The sequence below is a fragment of the Pelobates fuscus genome, chromosome 2 (assembly GCF_036172605.1).
Source record: "Pelobates fuscus isolate aPelFus1 chromosome 2, aPelFus1.pri, whole genome shotgun sequence".
Lineage (NCBI taxonomy): Eukaryota > Metazoa > Chordata > Amphibia > Anura > Pelobatidae > Pelobates > Pelobates fuscus.
Window position 1 is genome coordinate 146,046,434 of NC_086318.1, and position 20,944 is coordinate 146,067,377.

General features: G+C 43.0%; 1 protein-coding gene across 1 annotated transcript in view; it reads right to left on the minus strand.

Annotated features, from left to right (window-relative positions):
• TP63 (tumor protein p63) overlaps window positions 1-20,944 on the minus strand; it is a 401,462-nt gene that overhangs the window by 320,379 nt on the left and 60,139 nt on the right. The gene's annotated exons all lie outside the window — the stretch shown is intronic.

The window sequence follows — 20,944 nt, forward strand, 5'->3', positions numbered from 1 at the left end:
AATGGTGGCTTTAACACTATAGGGTCAGGAAAGTTACTCTGAAACGGCAATCAATATGGTCCTTTCACTATATATTTATATAGGTATAATTATATGTATACATAGTTGGGTGTGCATTAAACAGAATTTGTTGTGATCGAGCTGCCTGATATAAATGTTTGCCTGAAGTCTACTAAACACTAAATTGTGGTGAATTGAAAACCAAATTGCAACATTAAAAAATATTAAATGTTGTGACTATAAATGAGTTGATTAGTATTTCTAAATCTTCTATCATTGCCTAATTTTGCAATAGATTGTTCAGCTCATTACAATCCATTAATATAACTACACCCCTCAACGTCCGTTAACGGAAAACGAAACAGCAAAACTTATAGCCTGTCTGTCTTAGCCTGACATTTCCATTCAGCATTTATTGTTTAGAAAATAAACCCCTAGATATACCTCTTTAATGTCCTTAGCTAAAGTTTAATATAAAACAGTTTAGCAGTTTCATTTTTTTTAATAAGTGTCAACATGCATACCAAGAATCATTATTCCTGTGAAATCGCACAAATCTGTCCCACCATCAGTTCCCTGAAAATATTCTCTTTTGAATATTCATGAGAAATCTTAAAGGGACACTATAGGGTTATTAAAGTGGTCTGGGTGCAGTGTCCTTGTCAGTATTTCTTGCAATAGTAATTATTGTAGATATTGAGAATAATTACTAGAGATGTTTCTAAAAGCAGTGTGCAAAGGCTGTTGACCTCATGTCTGCAGCCTTTGCAAGCCCTCACTTTTTTCCGCAGCCCAGACTTTCTCAGGATGCTATGGGTGAGTTGGAGAAATTTTCTAATAAGCACTTTTATCCTAACTTTTGCAATTCAAGTTTCAATTCATTAAAATTCTGTGTTTAGCGTAAAGTTCCACTTTTTTTGTGAATAAGTAGTTCAATTGTTCTGGATCTATTCCTCTATTATATCCTCCAGTGTAAAATATAAAACCATATATGAACAGTATCACGTGCGCGTATTTTGAATTTATTTTTTTAAATTTGCTTGTGTCTGCCTGTGTAAATAGGAATTTTTAAATTCTAAGCGTAAGCAATGTATGTAAACAGGAAAATTGGACATTACATTTACTCATTTACTGACCAAAGAAGCAAGTTTTAACTGGTGAAATGCGTTTCAGGCACATTTTATATTTGTTTTTACACACCTATAGTACATATTTTTACTTTACCTTAATTGATCCAATTAAAAAATTACATTTTACCTCACTTTTGCTGTGAGTTTTGTCCTTCTCTCTCCACTGGCATCCTGACTGGCATCCGGACTATTGAAGTTTATACCACTGCAAGGGTTGATCCCTACACAGGATTTATTGTAGCTTCTATCCTGGGAAGGAGTTATACTCCCATTACTGTCATCCAGTTATTGGTAATCATACCATCATTTCTGCAAGGAACAAACACCACCTAAAAGAGTATTAGAGATGCAATAAATAACTCTAATGCCATATAAGGCTCCAGTTCTAGTGAGTAATTGGTTTTACTTTTATAAAACTTCTTGCCATATGATTACCTACTGCCCAGTGACATAGCTGGGGGAAGTGGTGGGGTCGGCTCAAGATCATTCCCAGCCTGCATGTCAAGTCAAATCTGCGCCGGAATATTTCCCTGTGGGTTGGACCAGCAGCCACTGAATGTCGATATTGTGGTATTGTGGTGAGGTAATCAGGGGCCATGGCAGGCCCCTGTCACCTTGTGTGTTCCCCGCGACATGCTGCTAGGAAGTAAGTCCGGGTCACTTCCTCCCAGAAAACAGGGCGCCACATGGGGAGAAGGAACAACATTCGGTGGAGGAGGAGAGGGGCTTTGTTTACCTGTGTGTCTGTGTACCTGTGTGTCAGTGTGTATTTGTACCTGTGTATGTGTACCTGTGTGTCTGTTTACCTGTGTGTGTGTGTGTGTTTACCTATGTGTTAGTTGTGTGTCTGTGTATCTGTGCGTGGCAATGTATACATCCCAGCATTCCAATGCACACAAATACACATCTGCATTCCATCGCTAACACTGCACACAAATACACCCATGCATTCCAATGCTAACAGTGCACATAAATAAACCTCTGTATTTCTACGCTAGCACTGCACACAAATACACATTTGCATTCCAATGCTAACACTGCTTACAAATACACTGCATTCCAACACCAAATACTATACACAAATAAATCTCTGCATTCCAACGCTAACACAGCACAAAAATACATCCTGCATTCCAACGCCAACACTGCACAAAAATACACCCTGCATTCCAACGCCAACACTGCACAAAAATGCACCCTGCATTCCAACGCCAACACTGCACAAAAATACATCCTGCATTCCAACGCCAACACTGCACAAAAATACACCCTGCATTCCAACGCCAACACTGCACAAAAATACATCCTGCATTCCAACACCAACACTGCACAAAAATGCATCCTGCATTCCGACGCTAACACTGCACAAAAATACATCCTGCATTCCAACACCAACACTGCACAAAAATACATCCTGCATTCCAACGCCAACACTGCACAAAAATACATCCTGCATTCCAACGCTAACACTGCACAAAAATACATCCTGCATTCCAATGCCAACACTGCACAAAAATACATCCTGCATTCCAACACCAACACTGCACAAAAATACATCCTGCATTCCAACGCCAACACAGCACAAAAATACATCCTGCATTCCAACGCCAACACAGCACAAAAATACACCCTGCATTCCAACGCCAACAAGGCACAAAAATACATCCTGCATTCCAACGCCAACACTGCACAAAAATACACCCTGCATTCCAACGCCAACACTGCACAAAAATACACCCTGCATTCCAACGCCAACACTGCACAAAAATACACCCTGCATTCCAACGCCAACACTGCACAAAAATACATCCTGCATCCAACGCCAACACTGCACAAAAATACATCCTGCATTCCAACGCCAACACAGCACAAAAATACATCCTGCATTCCAACGCCAACACTGCACAAAAATACATCCTGCATTCCAACGCTAACACTGCACAAAAATACATCCTGCATTCCAATGCCAACACTGCACAAAAATACATCCTGCATTCCAACGCCAACACTGCACAAAAATACACCCTGCATTCCAACGCCAACAAGGCACAAAAATACATCCTGCATTCCAACGCCAACACTGCACAAAAATACATCCTGCATTCCAACGCCAACACTGCACAAAAATACACCCTGCATTCCAACGCCAACACTGCACAAAAATACACCCTGCATTCCAACGCCAACACTGCACAAAAATACACCCTGCATTCCAACGCCAACACTGCACAAAAATACATCCTGCATCCAACGCCAACACTGCACAAAAATACATCCTGCATTCCAACGCCAACACAGCACAAAAATACATCCTGCATTCCAACGCCAACACTGCACAAAAATACATCCTGCATCCAACGCCAACACTGCACAAAAATACATCCTGCATTCCAACGCCAACACAGCACAAAAATACATCCTGCATTCCAACGCTAACACTGCACAAAAATACATCCTGCATTCCAATGCCAACACTGCACAAAAATACATCCTGCATTCCAACGCCAACACTGCACAAAAATACATCCTGCATTCCAATGCCAACACTGCACAAAAATACATCCTGCATTCCAACACCAACACTGCACAAAAATACATCCTGCATTCCAACGCCAACACAGCACAAAAATACATCCTGCATTCCAACGCCAACACAGCACAAAAATACATCCTGCATTCCAACGCCAACACTGCACAAAAATACATCCTGCATTCCAACACCAACACTGCACAAAAATACATCCTGCATTCCAACGCTAACACTGCACAAAAATACATCCTGCATTCCAACGCCAACACAGCACAAAAATACATCCTGCATTCCAACACCAACACTGCACAAAAATACATCCTGCATTCCAACGCCAACACAGCACAAAAATACATCCTGCATTCCAATGCCAACACTGCACAAAAATACATCCTGCATTCCAACACCAACACTGCACAAAAATACATCCTGCATTCCAACGCCAACACTGCACAAAAATACATCCTGCATTCCAACACCAACACTGCACAAAAATACACCCTGCATTCCATCACCAACACTGCACAAAAATACACCCTGCATTCCAATGCCAACACTTCACAAAAATACATCCTGCATTCCAACACCAACACTGCACAAAAATACACCCTGCATTCCAACGCCAACACTGCACAAAAATACATCCTGCATTCCAACGCCAACACTGCACAAAAATACATCCTGCATTCCAACGCCAACACTGCTTACAAATATATATGTTGCGGATTTTGTGGAGGGGACAGGGATTCGAATCGCTTCATATCCCGGCTCCCTGTATTCCTCACAGTGTGGCTGGTGCAGCAAACTCGGGGAACGCCCTGCGTGGCGAAAGCTCTAGCAATGCCACTGAGTGAATATGTCTCATTTGTTTGATAATGAATCTGCAGAGAAAAATAACCATTTGGACCTGAGGAACCATTTATGCTTTATGGAGGATCTGTGACTCTTAGCAGCAATAAGAAGCATAAAGGAATTTAAAATACAGAAAGTTACTTTTTGCTCACCCTGTATATGTATTTTTACACATTGATTTTAGCACCTTGAACACATGTGTGGTTTGCATTAAATATTTTTTTTGCATATTTGTAATATTTGAAAAATGTTTGTAAGTTGCAATGTGTTTTTATTTTTTGAATAAAAGAAATGTAATTAAGAGAATATGGGTAACCAATAATTTTCCTTTTGCAATTTAATTCCAGACAAAATATTTTGGTTTCCTTCTGTGTGTAGAATTAGCTGACCCTCATCATGCTCCCTATCACTCATCTGACCTGTTTCACCTTAAACAAAGGTTCAAAGTAGTTTGGAGAGAGGAATTTGCAGGTAGCTAAGATGGTAGCGATAGGGTCCAGAAAAGAAATGTCCTTGTTACGGTTACCCTTAGGCTAGCTGAGAGCTGGACCGTTTAGTTGTCTGGATTCCTAGTTGCTGAAGAGGGGAGAGCCGAGTTCCATAGTATTCCATACGAGTCCTGTAAGTGTGGAATCATCCCACTAGCTATAGCATAGCTAGGATACCTTTTCTACCCACAAAACGAGTCAAAGCAGCGATTTGAGGGTCACGTAAGAACTGAGGACTGGGTTGACCAGCCTGCTTTTTATTGTGGTTACATGTAAACAGGATACTCCCAGGGGGAGGCATAAAATCACCAATCACACATTGGGTACCTCCCACACATCTCCTCCCCTCAGATAAACAGTTAACCCAATTATACAGTACATATTTTCAACCAAGTTCTGGATGTACCCCGAAACCAGGGGGTACCCCTTTAAATCCTACACCGCTGTACAGGTCTTGTTCAGGGGAGCAACATATCCGAAAACCAACCCGTTCGGATGAACGGTTCAGGAGTTAGGGGTTTTCAAAGTTTTGACCGACCGCACAGACTTTCTGGCCGAAAATAGTTCCACACGTTTAGGCCTTGCGGTCGGTCTCCGTTCGTACGGGAAAACTCCACAAACCCATGGTCATCCATAGTTATCCTGGAGGTCGCTGTACTCCCCATGCGGAGAGTAATCGTCCTACCGAACGGTGGGCTGTTCGGTAGGTCCAGCACGAAGTTATGCTATCCTGGAGGTCTCAGCGGTGTTCGCCTGGGTGCGTTTCCGTTTTTAGTTCCAGACGATTGCTGGCAAACACCGCTGTTCGTACGTAAGATGGCCGCGAACACGTGCAAAGTCCCGAAATGGCGGCCACCTATACGCTTACACAAAGGATTCGTGCTGAACCATACCAACGACTGCACATAAGTCAGAAAGGCGAAAATAGCATTTAAAGGTACACAGTGCAATAAGGTTTTTGTAACAGTTTTTGTAACAGTGCTCCCTTTTTGTGGAACACTCTGGCAGACACCGTCTGACCCCTTTTCGGGGCAGACTAAGGCTGTCCAGACCGCTGGTTATGCTGGGCTGAGGTCCGTTTGTCTGGACAACCCGTCCGCATTGCCATTCTGTTTCCCGGGTCGGTAGGAAATGGTGAAATTGAAGGGTTGTAATGATAAGCTCCAACGTAATAACCTGCCGTTATCTCCAGAGACCCGGTTTAGCCACACCAACGGGTTATGGTCGGTGACCAGAGTGAACTCTTGTCCATATAAATAGGGAGTCAATTTCTTTAATGCCCACACCAAGGCCAAACACTCCTTTTCAATCGCTGCATAGCTGACTTCGCGGGGCAGGAGCTTCTGGCTGATGTAGGCCACTGGGCCTCCATCTTCACCTACTTGGCTAAGGACGGCTCCCAGCCCGAACATGGAAGCGTCTGTATGGACGATAAAACGTTTGTTAAGGGCTGGGGCCGCCAAGACAGGAGCATTAACCAAAGCATTTTTGAGGGCCTGAAAAGCCGTTTCACAGTGGGGAGACCACAGGACCTGTCGAGGTAAGTTTTTCTTGGTCAAGTCAGTCAAGGGTTTGGCAAGTGTGCTGTAGTCGGGTACAAATCGTCTATAGTACCCTGCTGTGCCCAGAAAGGCTAAAACCTGGGTTTTTGTGATGGGGGTGGGCCAGTTGGCAACAGCTTCTATCTTGGCCGGCTCTGGTCGCTGTTTTCCGCACCCCACCCGATGACCCAGGTACTGTACCTCGGCCATCCCAAAGTGACATTTTTCTGGTTTCAGAGTCAGGCCAGCCGCCCGGATCTGATCCAGAACCATTCCTACGTGAGCTAAGTGGTCCTCCCAGGACTCACTGTGAATCGCTATGTCGTCCAGGTATGCACAGGCAAAACCCTGGAAGCCATCCAGGAGTCTATCCACCAAGCGCTGGAATGTAGCGGGGGCGTTCTTCATCCCAAACGGCATTACCTTAAACTGGTATAGGCCGAAGGGGGTGACGAAGGCCGACTTGGGGATAGCCTCCGGGGCCAGGGGAATCTGCCAGTAACCCTTACAGAGGTCGATAGTGGTCAGGTAATTTCCCCTGGCTATGCGATCAAGTAGCTCGTCTACCCTGGGCATAGGGTAGGCGTCTGTTACTGTTTTTTCATTGAGTCTCCTATAGTCTACACAGAACCGGGTTGTCCCATCTTTCTTGGGTACCAGGACAACCGGGGAGGCCCAGGGACTATCGGAGGGCTCAATCACCCTGAGTTGGAGCATCTCATCTATCTCCTTCTTCATTCCGGCTCTAACTGCCTCGGGGATGCGATACGGGGGTTGGCGTAAGGGTGTTTGTCCGGGGGTATCGACCTGGTGGGTAGTTAAGGTGGTGTACCCTGGTTTCTGGGAGAACGTGAGGTGCTTGGCCTGGAGGAGTGTATTGAGCTGCTCCCTTTCAGTGGGGCTAAGTCGGTCTCCTATCTGAACCTGGGTCACTACCCCTGTGGGTGGACTCTTTTCCAGTAAGTCGGGAATGGGTAGACTGTCGGGGTCTTCCTGGGGAGGACAACATACGGCGGTCACGTTCTCGGGTCGCTCCAAGTATTCCTTGAGCATGTTTACATGGAATGTCTTCCTGAGGTTGTTGTCGTGACAACTGGCTATAACATAAGTGGTGTCGCCCCTTTTTTCTACGATCTGGTATGGGCCCTGCCATGATGCTTGTAACTTGTCGGTCTTTACCGGCTTAAGTACTAACACCTTTTGTCCTACGGTGAAGATTCTCCTTCGGGCCCCCCTATCGTACCATACCTTCTGTCTTTTCTGGGCCGACTGGAGGTTAGCCTGCACTGATTTGGCTAGCTGCTCCATGCGGTCCCTGAGTTCCAATACGTATGGCACAATAGGGACACCGTCCGTTTCCGTCTCTCCTTCCCAGTGTTCTCGGATCAGGTTTAGGGGGCCCCGTACCTTTCGTCCGTAGAGCAACTCAAAGGGAGAGAACCCTGTCGTTTCCTGGGGCACCTCCCGATACGCAAATAGGAGATGCGGCAGAAAGCGTTCCCAATCTCGGTACTCCTGTGTGAACGTTTTGAGCATTTGCTTGAGGGTTCCGTTAAACCTCTCACAAAGTCCGTTCGTTTGGAGGTGATAGGGTGAACTCAGGAGGGATTTAATTTTGCACACCTGCCAGAGTTGTTGGGTCAATTCTGCTGTGAATTGGGTGCCCCGGCCGGATAGAATTTCTTTTGGAAATCCTACCCGGGAGAACACTTGTACCAGGGCAGTCGCTACCGTATCCGCTTGGATGTTGGACAGGGCGACTGCCTCGGGGTACCGGGTAGCGTAGTCTACTACGGTAAGGATGTAGCGCTTACCGGAGGGACTAGGGGTGGCCAGTGGTCCTACTAGGTCAATAGCAACCCTGCTAAAGGGTTCCTCTACAATGGGCATATTGACTAGATGCGCTTTAGGGTGATCGCCTCGCCTTCCCACTCGTTGACATACATCGCAAGTATTACAGTAATTCTTAACGTCAGCGTGTACTCCTGGCCAAAAGAATGTGTGGGTAATGCGGTGTAGCGTACGTGTTATAGCTAAGTGACCTGCCAAGGGGATGTCGTGTCCTATTTTGAGGATTTCCCGACGGTATTTGTGGGGTACTACCAGCTGTCGCCTACGTTGTCCCTTTTTCTCTGTCAAGCGGTATAGTTTCCCTTTTTCCCATAGAAAAGTTTCGTTATCTGCCCCGCTCCCCCCTGTCTCTGCTCGTTCCCGGTATTTTTGTAAGGTCGGGTCAGTCCTAGACTCGGTCTCAAAGGTAACTGGGGTGTCCCAGGGTATGGGGTCTAACAGGTCAAGAGAAGTCGGGGTTGGTCTTACCTGGGTCTCCCGCACTGGTGAGGGTTCTCGGTCCGTCCGGGCTTGTGCTCGTGTAGTCACTGGGTTCGCTTCATTGTTATATACTGGTGCATAGGCAGAAATCATGGGGCCCAAATCGTTGCCCAGTAGTACTTCAGCAGGTAAATGGTCCATTATACCCACGTTCACAGCTCCTTTCCCCGCTCCCCAATCAAGATGTACTTTAGCGGTCGGGACTTTGTACACATCCCCTCCCGCCACTCTAACGGCTACGGTCTGCCCTGACCGCTTGTGTTCTGGCACCAAATGACTTTGTACCAGTGTTATGGTAGCCCCTGTGTCTCTCAACCCCTCGGTAGATCGCCCTTCGAGCCATACCTTCTGCCGATGGTGCTGTCGGTTATCCGAAGCCGCATATACCGGGTCTGCCTCGTGAAGCGGCCCCAAATATTCCTCCATAGGGGTCTCCTGGTTAACACAGAGGGCTCGGGCAGGACGGTAGGGCCCAGAGGGGTAATTGTAATTCCTGGGCGTCTGGTGTGTGCCAAGCGGGCAGTTGGCCATGAAATGTCCTGGTTGCTTGCATCGGTGGCAAGTGGGCCTAGGACGATCAAAATTGTTATTGGATGACCCTGAGTGTCTGGGGGGTCCGGCGGGTACTGGGGCCCGGAACTCCGTACGAGGAGGTGCACGGTAAACCTCTCTGGGCTCAACCCGTGCTGGAGCCCGGTAGTTTGTGGACTCGTGAAGACGTGAATCATAATGTTCATCAGCTAATTTGGCCGCTTCTTCTAGAGTGGAAGGTCGCCTGTCTCGCAGCCACTCCTTCCCTTTTTGTTCCATGCCATCGTAAAAATGTTCTAAGAGGAATAATTGTAAAATTTCCTCACCAGTCACAGCTTTACTTCCGCTCATCCAGTGATTTACCGCTCTCCGCATTCGGTGCGCCCATTCCATATGTGTATCGTTAGGCTTCTTTTTCGTGCCCCGAAACTGCCGGCGATACGTGTCTGGAGTCACCGCGTATCTTTTTAGCAGAGTCTCTTTAACTCGTTCATACTGTGTCACTTCCTCAGCACCCAAGGTACGAAAAGCTTCCAGGGCTCGCCCGGATAGCTTCCCAGACAAGATCGTGGGCCACTCTCTGGTGGGAATCTGGTGCAGGGCGCATTGCCTTTCGAAGTCTGCCAAGTACTCATCAATTCCTGTCTCGCTCTCCAGGAAGGATCGGAATGCCGCAAAGGGTATTTTAGGCTTCCCAGCAGTTTCAACAGGAACGATTACTTGTGGGGCTTCAGCAGTGCGTTGTGCGTTGGCCATTTCAACGTTGTAGGCTCGGGTCTTTTGTAAATCCGCGTCTGCCTTCACCATCAATTGTTGTATCAGTTCTATAGATGGGTTTGGCCCGTATAAGGGAAGCCTCCCCCGAACAATTCTTGCCTTTGCATCATCATCCGTGATTGGTGTTTCCGCCATTGTGGAGCTTTGATCCAGTTCTGTCAATTCTGCGATCAGTTCCCTCTTTGGCCGGTTGCTGGCGTGCCTTCCTCTGCTTTCCAATAAATCTTTCAGGGTTGTACGTTTCAATTTTGCGTAGGTGCTCTCCATCCGTTCCGTGCCTCTCCTAGGATATCCAGAATCATCCCACCGCTGCCACCAAATGTTACGGTTACCCTTAGGCTAGCTGAGAGCTGGACCGTTTAGTTGTCTGGATTCCTAGTTGCTGAAGAGGGGAGAGCCGAGTTCCATAGTATTCCATACGAGTCCTGTAAGTGTGGAATCATCCCACTAGCTATAGCATAGCTAGGATACCTTTTCTACCCACAAAACGAGTCAAAGCAGCGATTTGAGGGTCACGTAAGAACTGAGGACTGGGTTGACCAGCCTGCTTTTTATTGTGGTTACATGTAAACAGGATACTCCCAGGGGGAGGCATAAAATCACCAATCACACATTGGGTACCTCCCACACATCTCCTCCCCTCAGATAAACAGTTAACCCAATTATACAGTACATATTTTCAACCAAGTTCTGGATGTACCCTGAAACCAGGGGGTACCCCTTTAAATCCTACACCGCTGTACAGGTCTTGTTCAGGGGAGCAACATATCCGAAAACCAACCCGTTCGGATGAACGGTTCAGGAGTTAGGGGTTTTCAAAGTTTTGACCGACCGCACAGACTTTCTGGCCGAAAATAGTTCCACACGTTTAGGCCTTGCGGTCGGTCTCCGTTCGTACGGGAAAACTCCACGAACCCATGGTCATCCATAGTTATCCTGGAGGTCGCTGTACTCCCCATGCGGAGAGTAATCGTCCTACCGAACGGTGGGCTGTTCGGTAGGTCCAGCACGAAGTTATGCTATCCTGGAGGTCTCAGCGGTGTTCGCCTGGGTGCGTTTCCGTTTTTAGTTCCAGACGATTGCTGGCAAACACCGCTGTTCGTACGTAAGATGGCCGCGAACACGTGCAAAGTCCCGAAATGGCGGCCACCTATACGCTTACACAAAGGATTCGTGCTGAACCATACCAACGACTGCACATAAGTCAGAAAGGCGAAAATAGCATTTAAAGGTACACAGTGCAATAAGGTTTTTGTAACAGTTTTTGTAACAGTCCTCTAGAGAAAGGCAGACACAGAATCACCACAAACAAAAATGTAATTGCATATGTGTGGGCAAAAGATGCACAGGGGGTTGACTTGTGTACTAGACACTAGCATATTTTAAAGTTCTGGTGTTGAATTTTCTGCGCATTTAAAGTGAAGGTATCGGATTATCACATACTGCACAATTTACTTTACAATTGAGTCATCCAGCTCCAAAGGAGATCCTCAGATACAGGGCTGGTGCAAGGATTTTTGGTTACACAGGTGAAAATGCATTTTGCCCCCGTTCCCCTCAAAAAATGCATCTTCATCTGTGTGTTCATTAATCTCCCTCTCAAATTTCTAACCCCTTTTGTGTTTCTTATCCTCTCTTTTGTGTATACCTTTTTTGTCTTACACCCCCTTTAGTATATGGTATCCCCTAATTTTTCCCTTTGTTTCTCTTACAACTCCATGTGTGTGCTGTTTACTTCCCTCAAGCCCCTTTGTGTGTCTCATATACCTTTCCTCCCTATTGCCACCCCTCCAGTGGGGTTTAATATGTTCAATGCCAAAACACTTAAGGTGGCAGACCCTTAAGTGTTTTGGCATTGAACATATTAAACCCCACTGGAGGGGTGGCAATAGGGAGGAAAGGTTAGCACAGCGGGAGACCTTCTGGATCCATCAATTGGGCACCCTGGAACCTGGAGGTCTCAACGCTGATATAGATATCATCTGCTCCCTCTAATGTAAATGGGATTGCCATATACTACACATAAAGACCAATATAAAACAGAACATAACTGGAACTTTGTACCAAAAAAGAATATGATTTGACAACTAAAATGTTAAATTTGAAGAACACAATCATTAACATACAATAATTTATATAATTTAGGTATAGATGAGTCTTTATGTTTAGATTTGGCATCTCCATATCCAAAACACAAATGTGCATGTAAGAATACAAAGGTGAAAACTCAGAGATGAAAGATATGTTTTCAACAATGAGAAACTCGGATGGCAGAAGGCTTATATCCCTAGAGGGAAATTAAATAGCTTAATAAAACAGAATCCAAAAAAATACTCAATTTAAAAGGGAATTTAGATATATACCGGTAATAAGAAATTTGGAAAATAAGTCCATAGGGATATGAAGAAAACAATAATTCACCTAGAATAAATAAATATTTTGCATCTCAGACAAGAGTTGATAAACCAAATCAAAGTCATAGAGAAAGCCCCTCCCCTGGACGTCCACACCATGCAGATAGAAATTGCCGGCCAAAAGAAAATCATATAAATAACTCTAATTATAGAAAAAGTCCCTCCCCGAACCATCTCCATTTTTTTTAGAACAAGAGAGCCGACCCAAAGACAAACACATAACAAGTTATTTTCAACCAAGAAAGATCTATTGGGAACATCAAAATCAGTTCTCTGCACTACAGGTGGAATCTCCCCAAAAATAATGGATATGGATCAGGAGACTGCACAATGAAAGAAATTCTATTTTAGGAGAGTTAATGAGAAAGAGTATTTTTATTCAAACAAATGTCCAGTTACCTGATCTCAAAATCAAACTACTTAAAAGAGGTCTTAAATTTACACCCAATTAAAAATCGAATAGTCTTAATTAACTATCAAAAGACATTTTCTTAAATTTCCAATAATCAATCCTAATAAGGAAATGGATAATAGGTCAAATAAATTAGAATTCTTTAGAGGAAAATCAACGTTTTATCCCAGCCACAACATAGGGCCACATGTAGAAACCTTTTTCCATCTAGTCAACAAAGAATTAAGTAACATTAGTCAGGGTGGAACTCTGGAAACAAATCTGACAAGGGAAGAAACTCTCTGTTTAAAAAATCTTGCAGACATAGAAACATAGAAAACATAGAAACCGAGAAGACGTTATAATAAAGGAAGCAGATAAGGGGGGAGGGACTGTTATTATGACCAAGGAAATCTAGTTATCACATGCATATAATATTTTTGGAGATGAAAACACATATGTAAAGTTAAAAAAACAATCCAACAAAGAATTTCAACAGGGAATTAGAGATTATTTTTAAAAAGCATTACCACAAATATTATTACATAAAATGCTATATAATTTTATTTAATTTACATCCGGTTATTCCAATTTTTAATTTCTTACCAAAGATACACAAATCCCTCACTACCCCACAGGAAGTCCCATCATCAGTGGAAACAATTCAATTACAGCAGGTCTCTCGGGATTTGTAGACTCCTTTCTGCAGGTTTATGCACAAAAAGCCACATCATATGTTAACGATACAAAAGCAATTCTTCAAGAACTAGAAAATATAGAGTGGGATAATCATTACAGTTGGGCCACTTTGGATGTCTCCTCTCTACACAGTTATCAAACACAACATAGGTATAGAGGCAATGTTCCCATATTATTTACATAAAGATGCAAGCATTTCACAACCATTGGGGTTTTTTTATTTTACAGGCTATTGCTTTTATTTTAAAACACAATTATTTTATGTTTGATAACATATTTTATTTACAGATCATGGGGACTGCCATAGGGACCAGGTTTGCACCCAGTTATGCCAATATCTACATGAGGAGGTGGGTGGAGCTAACAGTGTGGTCTTGGCATAACTGGGGGAGGGACCTTGTGATATGGCGTAGTTATATAGATGATGTTCTTATCATTTGGCGTGGATCTGAAAGTTCTTTTTTTTAAATTTGTAGATTACCTTAATCAGAATCAATATAACCTCACATTTACCTCGAAATGGAGTAGAGAGAAAATAGATGTGACCCTTTCAAACAGTGGATCCAATGTGATCTCATTTTTTTTTTTTTTTTTTTTAAACAATGGAAATAGTTTTGTTCATAGGCCATAATGACCATTGGCTCAGTGGAATTGCAAAAATCAATTCACAAGGGTCCGTCGCAACTGCTCTAGATGACAAGATTTCCAACAACAGGTAGTCATAGTAAAAATTAAACTAGTTTCGAAGGGATATGGCAGGAGCCACTCAGAAAAAAAGAAATAAGAAAAGTTTCTAAAATGAGCAGGATTAACTTACTTATAGATAAGACGAAGGAAATGGATCCCAAAGATAAACAAATAATAAAGAAGTTCGAACATGCTTTCATTACAAAGTATAATACTGACCATTTTAAAATTTAAAAAGCGCTATTGAAGTACTGGCGAATTCTACGTGAAGATGAGATCCTGGCCCGGTCCTTCCTGACCTTCCTCCAATAATACTGAATAAAAAAATTTTTTTAATCACTTTGGCTCTGAGCTACAGTATTAAACATACTCAGAAAGATAAAAAAAAACAGAACATAATTTGGGTTTTAGAGGCTGTCTACGCTGCATAGCATATGAAACAACTGGTATTAAAATGGGAATCAAAAGAGATTTTATTAGTACAGTAACTAGCAAAAAATATTGGATCAAACAGGTGATAGATTGCCACACGAACTATGTGGTATATTTGCAACAGTGTCTGTGTGGCAAACAATATGTTGGTAGAACAAAAAGGGAGTTAAAAATAGATTCCTAGAACATCAGAATAATATTAGGAAAGGAATAAATAACCACACAGTTCTGGTTCACTGCAACATTTGTTCTGCTTAGGTATTATTATTATTATTATTGTCATTTATATAGCGCCAACAGATTCCGTAGCGCTTTACAATATTATGAGAGGGGGATTTAACTATAAATAGGACAATTACAAATAAACTTACAGGAACAATAGGTTGAAGAGGACCCTGCTCAAACGAGCTTACATTCTATAGGAGGTGGGGTGTAAAACACATTAGGACAGGAATTTACAATCAAATAAGGTGGGCTGCCCTTTAGGAGAGGGCAAGAGACAGGTATGTGAGGTAAGGGTTAGTCTTGGAGGCCATAAGCTTTCCTAAAGAGATGGGTTTTAAGGCACTTCTTAAAAGATGCAAGACTAGGGGAGAGTCTGATGGCGGTAGGCAGGCTATTCCATAGGAAGGGAGCCGCCCGTGAGAAGTCCTGCAAGCGCGAGTTGGCCGTACGAGTGCGGACAACGGACAGCAGGTGGTCACGGGCAGAGCGGAGAGACCGAGAAGGGACATACCTATGGATCTGTGAGGAGATATAAGAGGGGCTAGAGTTGTTCAGTGCTTTATAGGTGTTAGTTAGTACCTTGAATTGACTCCTATAGCATACAGGAAGCCAATGTAAGGACTGGCAGAGGGGTGAGGTGTGAGAGAAACGACTAGAGAGGAAAATCAATCTAGCAGCAGCATTCATTACGGACTGTAAGGGTGCAGTACGGCTATTGGGAAGACCAATCAGGAGAGGGTTACAATAATCCATGCGGGAAATTACTAGAGCATGGACAAGCTCCTTGGTAGTATCTGGTGCAAGAAAGGGGCGGATGCGGGCTATGTTTTTAAGATGGAATCTACAGGATTTGGCAACATGCTGGAAGTGAGGCTCAAAGGTGAGACCAGAGTCAAGTATGACGCCAAGACAGCGCGCTTGCAAGGATGGACTAATGTTGGTACCACAAACTTGGAGGGAGAGCGAAAGATGAGGTATTAAACATATTAGTCCCCACTGTAGAGGAGGAAATAGGGACGAAAGGTTGGCACAGCAAAAGACCCTCTGGATTTATCAGTTGGGCACTTTGGAGCTCGGGGGTCTCAACACTTAAGTGGTTATTGTATGTTTTTTGTGATATAAATGGGAATAGTTCACTATATGTATGGATTTGTGTAGCAACAGATTTACATCAGAATGAAAGTACTTGTTACCCGTTTAACATATATTTTTGGGATGAGGATAATCTATAATTATGGTATATGAGTCCTTATTATTTACAAGAAAATACTTGACTAAGAAGTCCATTCAGATTCTCCATTAGAGTTTAGAGATATTCAACAACTCATCAATAAGCATATAAGTGAATTGCTCCCATATTTAAAATAATGTATGTATTATAGAATTCAGTTGGGGAAGTGCTTGGATACATTCTCAAATGGAGGAACTATATAACATTTCAGATTTCCACATTTATTCAGGTGTCTGTTAATTATTTAATATCTTTTCAATGCCCAATACTATTATTATGTGTTTAGGGCTCATCTATACAGCAAAGTTCATTTATATAGGGGGAGTTGTATCCACAAGCACTTCTCCTATTGGACTTAATAGTTTTTCTTTTCTTTTTCCAATTAGACTTCCATCACATAGACCCCCCCTGTGGGAGAGAGATTCAATCGACGGCCGCCTTGCGAACTGGAGGTGGAACGTAAGATGGCCGCCAAGTGGAACCCACGTGTCATCATAAAGAGCCAGCTGGAACCAGTGCCCCAGAAGTGACGTCAAAAGATGGGATCCGATCAAAGGAAACCTGGGGAATTAATTTTGAAGCATTAAACACAACTGGGGATGCAAGACAACACCCACTGGACCACCAATAAGATGAACTATGGGCTATATAAAAGAAGAGACTCAGCAGTGAGGGGTAATACTGCTTTTTTCATTGTGATTTTTTTGTATTGCTGATTTTATCTCACTTGGTTGTTTTGACTATCTAATGGTCCCCGAGGAAGTCCTCTTGGACGAAACGTGTAGGACTTAGTATAGCACCAATATATATTCTTTTAGATATTTTTACTTCTTTTGTTTTATAATTTTGTTTTAATTTTTGTTTTGCACTAAATAAAGCAGAATAATATATCCTTCACCTTGAATCCGGCCCTTCATGCTGCAGTGCAATTGTCGGAAAAGGAGGAGTTTTGGATTAACCCCACATCTCCATCAAGTGAGGCACCCTAAGGCGATAACATCTTTCTCAATTCTGTGAGTGTAACCCAATAGTGCATTCTAATACTATTTATGCAGTGTTGCACTATTATATGTTTTTATTTTTTTGTAGATTTACAGCTGTATCCTCCATATTTTGGTTGGATCTTAAACTGCCAAATATCTGCCCCCACACCACGCCTGCAGGTAAGGACACATTGTTCTTCAGAGACAGGCAATGAGGCACTCCAGCACCTTTGTTGTAAAGCACCCAAGCCTAGGCTGTAATAAGAACCGGTGCCAATAGACCACTGAACCCTTCAAACCCAATGGCATGGTTAAAGTCTCGTTAGGCTCCCATTTCGCAGAGAGTCCTCCGAGGTTTTGGACCACAGACTGGAACAATGTTCATCTTGATTCCTGGCCCAAAGAGAGAGCGACATTCAGAGATTTCACCCACTGGAGTGGATAGGGTGAGTTAAGATTTATGAGTGTGGATATGCAGCAGACATATAGATTTAAATTTTGCTTGAAAATTTGCTACCCATCTTTGCCATAACACCCCTGCCTGTATAGAGGTCATTTTAATGTTTCAGAAATTATTTGCAAGAATATATTAATTTTTTTTTGTGAAGTGCTCTTACATTTAAAATTGACCTACCATGAAAGATTTCCTTTTTAAAGACACAACATCTCCTTATGCAATATTCTAAATTATGTAGATTTTTTGCTTCAGAAAACATTAATTACATACATGCTCTCTATGTGTGTCACAGAGTCCAAGATCTGTTTTTTGTGTTACAACCCTGCCCCTGCCTACATACTCCCTTGTTCTAACGCAACTTGCCCAACGCTTGGGAACACTTCCTTACCAATAATGACAACACACCAGTGTTGTTGCCAGTGCATCAAGTTGCATTGATCACTTCCATTTATGAAGCAATGACTTCAGCTATTTTGGTCTAAAATTTTAAATCCTCTTTGAATTCCCAACAGTTTACACTTTAGTCAGTAACCCTAGCTATGTAGTAATGTGTGGTATCATGCACTATAAAAAGTAAATTAAGCATTATATTTTTCCAACATTTATTAAGAACTTATGAATAAATCATACAATTTTAGATAAACCATATCACCTTGAAAAACAGATATTTACATGAAACATATAACAAAACAACAAGAGACATTTTTAGTAGCATTGAAATCCAGTTGGAATCTTTTATCTTTAACAGCTAGCTACACATATATACAGTTGTCAATGTTTTACAAGAGCATTAAGTGGAACCGTATAGACTGGTCCTGTCTGTTTGCAGTAACCAACATGGATGGGGGACCTTTGGCACTCTAGCTGTTGTGAACTGCAGCTCATGCGATGCCCAGTCTTTTTCAAATGTTTGGCTGTGCATTCTAGATTTACAAACACAGCAGCAGGAACGCCACACGTTGTATATACCCCTTTTGATGTATTCACTAGTGAGTATACATATAAAAATACCAATTTACTGCAAGATATCACTTCTCTTTGAAATCTTGGACTCTTTATAGAAAAACATTGCATGTTCCAACGGAACATTAAAAAACTTTAAAGAAAAACAAATGAATCAAATAATTTGTGACCCTGAAAATTATATTAATATACATATATATGATTATAACAGTGGGTTTGGAAGACCTGCTATCCCAATATACTAAAAAAAAATAGAAAAACATGATAAAACAGAAATATACACAGAATATATGTACACTTTACAAACTTTAACAGGATAATGGGAAGTCAAAGGCTTTGTGGGTTAGATGGCACCAAAATATTGCACCTTTGGCAGTGAATATAAGTCAGACTGAAGAGTACATTTTTCACTTAGAACACATGGGCACAGCCAATATTCTGCATTTTTAAATGCTCTACAGCAGTGGTTCTCAAACCAGTCCTCAAGACCCACCAACAGTCATGGTTTTGTTCAGGGCCGGCGCGTCCATAAGGCGGCACAGGCGGCCGCCTTAGGGCGCACCGGCTCCGGGGGCGCAAGATTTCAGTGACCGGCAGGAGGGAAGCTCTCCCTCCTGTCGGCCACCATCTCCGCCCCCGGCGCGGCAGTGCTGCGATCAGGCGCGGCGAGGGAGCTCTAACCTCTCTGCTCTGCTCCCTCGCGCGCTGTCTAGTGATGCCGCGGGAGCCGGAATATGACGTCATATTCCGGCTCCCGCGGCATCTGCAGACAGCGAGCGAGGGAGCAGAGCAGAGAGGATAGAGCTCCCTCGCCGCGCCTGATCGCAGCACTGCCGCACGCCGCCCAGCAGCCCCACTGGACCCCAGGGAATGATCCACACCAGCTCTCCAGGTAGGGAGGCTGGGTGGATATTATTTATTTATGAAAATAATTTGTGAATGTATGTGATGTGTCTGTGTGTCTGTGTGTGTGAGTGTCTGTGTGAGTGTCTGTGTGAGTGTCTGTGTGAGTGTCTGTGTGAGTGTCTGTGTGAGTGTCTGTGTGAGTATGTGTCTCTGTGAGTGACTGTGTTTGAGTGTGTGCGTGAGTGAGTGTATGTGTGTCTGTGAGTGAGTGTGTGTGAGTGTATGTGTGTCTGTGAGTGACTGTGTGTGAGTGTATGTGTGTCTGTGAGTGACTGTGAGTGTGTGCGTGAGTGAGTGTATGTGTGTCTGTGAGTGATTGTATGAGTGTTGCATGTGAGTGTATGAGTGTGTCAGTGTATGTGTGTGTCTGTCAGTGTGTGTTTGTGAGTGTCTGTCAAATCAGTGAGAGTATCTTTGTCATTGAGTCTGTGTGTGACTATCAGTGTGTCTGTCAATGAGTGTCAATCAGTGTGTGTGTCAGATCAGTGAGTCTCTGTGTTTGTCATTGAGTGTGTGTGACTGTCAGAAGAACACTAAGGGACAGGGAAGGGAGGGGACCAATAATGGACGGGGAGAGGGGCTGGTTAAGAGGCACATAGGTGAAGATGTTATTTTTGAATTGGGGGGGGGGGGCGGAAAAATACATCTTTGCCTATGTACCCAAAAATCCTTGCACCGGCCCTGGTTTTGTTAGTATCTCCATTGGAATAAAACAGGTAAATACATAAATCCTGGACTGTTGGTGGGCCATAAGGACTGGTTTGAGAACCACTGCTCTACAGGGATAAAGATTTATGAATTTGGTTCCACACTTGATAACATTATGCAACAACACCAAATGTCCACAATGCAAGGACATAGTTCAACAACGCAATTTAATCATTCATAATTTTTCCGAGATCAATAATATACAGAGGACATTTTGAAACAAACAACGAGATTCTGTGTTATACAGTCAGAATTTAACAGTGTTTATAAAGGATAGTTTGAAATGAAAAATAAAGAATGGTTTTAAACTTCAATATGATCCTATAACACCATTTACTGCAGGACATTTTTAGACTGAGCTAAGTTAAGTTATGAAAATTAGTACCGTTTGTAGTACAGCGTAAAACCAATTTTACAGCAATATTTTATAGAATTTGATATAATTTATCAAGGTTAAAAAATCCAGGTCATTGTAGTATGGGGCATGAAAAAAACAATGTTACTTAGTTCTAGACATGGTGAAAGATTTAAGTTATATTCTAAAGCCTCTTCCCATCATTAAGGTTTAAAAAGAAAAGTAATTTTCATCAACCTTTTATCTCAATGTTATTTGACATTATGTTATCAATTAACACAATGGGATATATCATTAAAAAATCATCAAAATA